Source organism: Helianthus annuus, chromosome 16 (assembly GCF_002127325.2).
Source record: "Helianthus annuus cultivar XRQ/B chromosome 16, HanXRQr2.0-SUNRISE, whole genome shotgun sequence".
Classification (NCBI taxonomy): domain Eukaryota; kingdom Viridiplantae; phylum Streptophyta; class Magnoliopsida; order Asterales; family Asteraceae; genus Helianthus; species Helianthus annuus.
In genome coordinates, this window is record NC_035448.2 from 193154938 (window position 1) to 193161524 (window position 6587).

The window sequence follows — 6587 nt, forward strand, 5'->3', positions numbered from 1 at the left end:
TCGGCCCAATAACCAAAATGGACAGCCCAGTCGCAACCAGGTGGTCTCGAGTCGCAACCAGGAGGTCTCGGCTTGTCACGCTGTGGTTGCGAGTCGCAACCGTCGTAGTCTCGAGTCGCAACCGTCGCGGTTTCGAGTTGTCATGCTATGGTTGCGAGTCGCAACCGTCGCGGTTTCGAGTTGTCATGCTATGGTTGCGAGTCGCAACCGTGTGGTCTCGAGTTGTCTTGCCATAGTTGCGAGTCGCAACGGTGCGGTTGCGAGTCGCAATGCTGTCCCTTTCATGTTCACGTGATGATTCAGATACATCAGTCCCATTAGTACAATGTAATCAGGCCCAAATCGAGTAATAGCCAATAAGGTTCAACTAACAACTTTTCCTAATCAGTCTATTAGTAAAATTGGATCAAACATTGCCTTTTTGAAATCTTCAAACCACATTCAACAAGTTCATCACAAGTTCATAGTTTTCTAGGGTTTTCACCTTAACATAATCATACATTTGGACCGAAAATCACATATTTCTAACAAGATTATTATGCAAGAACAAGTAAAACATACACTTTGTAGCCGAAATCTTGTGTTTAACAACCTCATATTGCAAGAAACAATGAAGCATAGATTGGTTGGCCATGAACACTCTTAAACTACCATTTTCTAGCCATTTTAAACATGTTATCACATATTTTCAAACTTTACAAATCAACCTAAGAATCATGCATAATACTACTAACCAAGCATTTCATAGTTCATTCAACACAACATAAATCCTATGCATATAATAATAATTAACACTAACCGGTTGTGAAGAAGAAGAAGGAGCCGAAACAAAGGAAAGGGACCGAGAAGATGGAGTGTCCGAGTGATGATCTTGACCGAGTTTCTTGTCCGAGATTCTTGAGCTTGAACCGAAAGTTGGAGGAGAATGGAATGTTGTTTGGGGTTTTCTAGTTGAGAGAGAAGAGAAGTGTATGTGTGGATATGTTTGTGTAACAAATGAGGGAAGTGAGGAGAAGGTTGGGATTATATACCAAGTGTCAAGTTGGTTAAGGGGAGGGTTTCGGCCCAAACCGGTTACGGCCCGAGAGGCCCACTCGAGACCGAGTGGCCCACTCGCAACCGAGTGGTTGCGAGTCATGGTCTCGACTCACTAGTTTATACGCATATACTTATATATATAATACATACACAACACATATTATGCAAAAAGATCACGTTTTCATTTAATAATATATATATACACAAAAATATTACAAGGTGTTCGTTCGGAAAAACCTAGAGTGTCACACTTTGATTCGAACCCATGCAATCCTTTGGAAAGGCAGATGTTGTCCTTCCCATCTACATAGAGATGAAAACCAAGTGGACCATTGCTCCTTCTTTATTTTTACAAAGTCCTCCGCCTCTACGTTTGTTTTGAATACGAGTAACACCCTAAGACCACCCATATACTTCAAGGAGAAACCAGATAAACCATCTAATTCTAACAGCGTTTGTAAATCTTTTAAATCATAGGGGTTCTTCACTTCGCAAACTATGGATCTTCGCCTCCATCTTTTTGAATTTTCACTTTCCTTAAGATGAATCTCCAACGTTTCTTCTGGGACTTTCAGTTCCCGAATCCCGGTATCAATTTTTGGTTCCGCGTTTTCTGATTCTAGGTTCTTTTCTACCCGACCAGCCGTATTCTTTGGTAGCCATGCATTCTTTTGTTGTTGATTTTGATGGATATTCCTCTCCATATTGTTGTAAGTTCTTACCTCTGGCTTATTGGCCACCGGCTCCACCTTCTGCTGGGGTGCATAGGCCATATTGTTATCCATGAACCGACCTTGGGATGCATTGTTCTTATAGTTTTTTAGCCGCCCATTGGGTACATTGCTCTGAAAGTTTTTTTCTTTTTCAAATTTAGCCAAATTGACGGATACTCTTACCTTATCAATTCTGACCGATCCCAGCTTTTCCCCTAGCATGTGTACGTCTTTTACACCTGCAAACCTGATGAAGCCAAAAGTATTTCCAATCCTATCTTTCTTTTTTGGGATGTAAGCATCTGTCATGTTACCAAAGTTTTGAAAGATATCCCACAGGAGATAGCTTGAGCAATCGTCCGGTAGGTTACCAATGAAGTATGTTGTTTCTTTTGTAAATGGCCGCTTTTTCGGTATGTCTTCCTTAACCAATCTCCTCCCCTTATATCTTGCAACCCGCCATGGCTCCTCTCCCCTGTCAACATTCCATCCTGAGTTGTCGTATCTGCCTTTGCCATCGTAATCTTCATAAGTTCTATAATCCTCGTATTTCTTGCCATTGTTATGAAAAAACTGCCGCCCGCACTCCATCTCCGGTATTAACACCGACCCTCCAAACAAGAACAAACGAATCAGTAGTGCCCGTACCCTAAGGGTGTTAATGGAATTCGAATCGATCTAGCTAAACTATACTCAGATAGCCGCGATCAATATCAGACCCACTAAGCCCCGAAGAAATCCAGAAACTACTGCTGGGAAGTGAGGGTAGAAGAGGAGTCGAGCCTAGAACAAAGAAAATAATAACCGACCCGGTTGCGAATGGGAGAATCGCCAAATCGAGATAGAATGGAAAGGTACAGACCGGAACTTCCAGGAGAAGGAACCGGGACCTATCACGCTATTCCGACGAAGTTATCTCCGTCGAGCACTCCGGCGACGGTTGGATTTAGAGAGAGAAAACTTTGGGTAGGGGTTAAAAAATACATCATCATCAATAGATGATACCTTGGCAGCCATATATGGAATTGAGAGACAATTTTTTGGGCGGCACATCTAGGATAAAAGGTCAACAACAAACATCATTAAAAGTCACGTGGATTTTGAGGTTTTAAAACATTAGAAAAAGTCCACTACATCATCATCACAACAATATAGAGATAGTGGGTCGATCTTTTGGAATTAAATGGAGGCCATTATTAATGTTTTAATAAAATATCGAATCATCATTATAAGTGGGCCGAAAATTATCATATGACAAACATCACATGTGCATATTGGATTGGGCCGACATCTCTTGGGCGGCAACATATGTAGAGATTGAGGGGTTCTCGTAATGAATCATCATCAATACTCCATCATCATTCGAAGACCATTCATCAGCCGCACAACAGACCGATTCAATCATGCCTTCAACATTCTACCAAGCTGCTGATCGGAAAAGTATCATGAGCGGCTAAATCTCTCGTGGACACTTCGGGTGAATGATTCTTGTGAGACACTTTTAATTTTAGTTTCTGTTTTGTATTGAGATTTGGATTTGTAGTCTGGTGACAGCGGACTATTTGCGTGATTATATAATTTGTGTGACAGACAAATCCTGAGTGACAGTCAGAGCTATAATCATGTTTTGAATCCAATTATTGTTGGATCAGTTCTGTTTAAATGTAATAGAAAACATGAATAACATACCTGTTACAGCAGACAGGCCGGTAGAGAATCCAGTCAGAGATGCAGCCATAGAGTTCGACATGATTGTCAGGATGATCTGGTTCCTCCTTAGGGTGTAAGTTAATGATGGTGATGAAACCGAAAGTAGGGTTGATTTCGGTTGTGGGGAGAGAGACGAATTTGATGTTATGAGGGTTTGTGATTGTGTAATGTGTGTAACCCTTTAACTCTCTAATAAGCCCCTTATTTATACACCCAAGAGGAAACCTAATTAGTTAATAAGGGTAATATGGTCCATCAACAATTACCAACTAATTATTAATAGGTTATTAATATATTTTGATCTAATATAATATAAATGATTATATAGGCTACAAGATTAAATATTACATTAATAATATATTTAATCTCACATTCTCCCACTTAGCCGAGTAATCATTTATCATGAGTATTAGGTAAGCCTGGCCAGGAGTTAACACTTATTTTAGCTTTAAACCAAGAACTATAGCAGAGAAATACAGCCGTTGAATCATCATTCGACTCAGGACCCCCATTAATCATACTATAGCCTCAATTTAAAACCTAATAGTTACGATCAAAATATGTATAAGCCCTTTAGCGTCTGATTTGTATTTATATTTGTCTATATGTCATTACACCGGCAGAACATATGTTAGAGACATACAAAATCAAACTGAGGAAATTTTATTAACTAAAACATAAGCTAGTACAATATGCCATTAAATAAGGTCTTTAGTAAGTCCCATATTCGATACATGTTCTTCGAAAACTTTAGGTGGGAGACCTTTAGTCATCGGATCCGCAAGCATATCTTTAGTACTAATATACTCAATACAAAGATTATTTTCCTCAACTCGTTCACATACGAACAAATATTTTGTATCAAGATATAAACCAGCTCCAGTCGAACTGTTACTGTTCGAGAAACTAACGGCAGCTGAGTTATCACAGTAAAGCTTCAATGGTCTAGAAATGGAATTAACGATTTTGAGTCCAGTGATCAGATTTCTAAGCAACATTCCATGACAGGTTGCGTTGTAAACAGCAATGTATTCTGCCATCATCGTGGAAGTTGTAGTTAACTGTTGTTTATGACTCTTCCATGAGATAGGTCCGCCTGCTAACATAAAGATGTAGCCCAAAGTGGATTTCTTGTCATCTTTGCATTTGGCAAAGTCAGAATCAGAATAACCTACCACTTCTAAATGATCACTTCTTCTATAAGTCAGTTTGTAGTCTTTCGTCCCTTGCAGATATCTGAGGACCTTCTTAGCTGCTTTCCAGTGATCTAGGCCAGGATTAGTCTGATAACGGCCTAGCATTCCAGCAATATAAGCGATATCTGGGTGAGTACAGACTTGAGCATACATCAGGCTCCCGACTACTGACGCGTAAGGTATCTGGCTCATTTGCTCCTTTTCAACATCTGTTGTCGGACACTGGAATGAACCGAAAACATCTCCCTTAACTACTGGAGCGACGGAGGGTTTGCACCGTTGCATGTTGTAACGTGTAAGGACACGATCTATGTAAGTCTTTTGGGACAATCCTAAGATCCCTTTGTGTCTATCTCGGTGAATTTCGATGCCAATGACGTAAGAAGCATCTCCGAGATCCTTTATGTCGAAGTTATGCGAGAGTAACCGCTTCGACTCATGCAACATGTCTAAACTATTACTTGCCAATAGAATATCATCTACGTAAAGGACAAGTATATTAAAGTTACTCCCACTCATCTTGAGGTAGGTGCATTGATCCACTTGATTCTTCATAAAACCTTGCCTCTTCATGACTTCATCAAACTTGAGATACCATTGACGTGATGCTTGTTTTAACCCGTAAATGGATTTCTTTAACTTACAGACTAGATGCTCCTGACCTTCAGGTTTAAAGCCTTCAGGTTGTTTCATGTAAACATCTTCGTCTAAGTCTCCGTTAAGGAAAGCAGTTTTGACGTCCATCTGATGCAGCTCTAAATCAAAATGAGCTACTAGGGCCATAACGATCCTTAATGAATCTTTACGAGAGACAGGTGAAAACGTCTCTTGATAATCAATTCCCTCTTTCTGAGTGTAGCCCTTTGCAACCAATCTCGCTTTGTAGCGTTCAACGTTCCCATTCGGATCCAGTTTTGTTTTGAACACCCATTTACAACCTACAGGTTTGACACCGTTGGGTAATTCTACCAAATCCCAAACGTCATTTTTCTTCATGGATTCAAGCTCATCAATCATTGCTTTGTTCCATTCAGAAGACTGATCACTGCTAATGGCTTCATTATAAGAGATAGGATCATTGAGCTTTCCAGCATCCATTTCGGTCAGGTAGGTAACATAATCATCCCAATTAGTAGGCCGTTTCTGCCTAGATGACCTCCTGAGCTGATTTTCGGGTTCAGCGTTGTCTTGGTTTTGAGCGTTTGATGTGCCTTCGTTATGAGGTATGATGGGTTCTGGTTGTGGAGATGGAGTTTTTGCAGTGGCTTCAGGTGCAGTTGCATGGGGTACAAGAGGAGTAAGCGGAGTAATGGTAAGCGACGAGTCTCTCCCCCCGCGTCTTGTACTTCTTGCAATTCTCCGTAAGGGTTGGTACTGCTCCCACTGACCTTGAAATCCTCCAGGAACGCAGCACGCTTGGTTTCAACAATACGGGTGACATGGGAAGGACAATAGAAACGATAACCCTTTGAATGATCAGGATACCCGATAAAGAAGCAGGTAACTGTTTTAGGGTCAAGTTTCCTTAGGAAAGGATTATAGAGTTTTGCTTCAGCAATGCAGCCCCATACTTTCATATATTTAAGACTCGGTTTCCTTCCTGTCCAAAGTTCATAAGGAGTTTTAGGGACAGACTTAGAAGGAACTCTATTGAGTATATGAACAGCTGCTTTTAACGCTTCAGTCCAGAGGAATAATGGTAAATTAGTGTTGGCTAACATACTGCGCACCATGTTCATAAGGGTACGATTTCTTCGTTCAGCGACACCATTCTGCTGAGGTGTACCGGACATGGTGTATTGGTTAACAATCCCCTGGCCCTTACAAAACTCATAAAATGGACCAGGAGCATGACCCACATCAGTATGTCTTCCATAATATTCACCGCCTCTGTCTGATCTCACAACTTTAATTTGACGATCTAATTGCT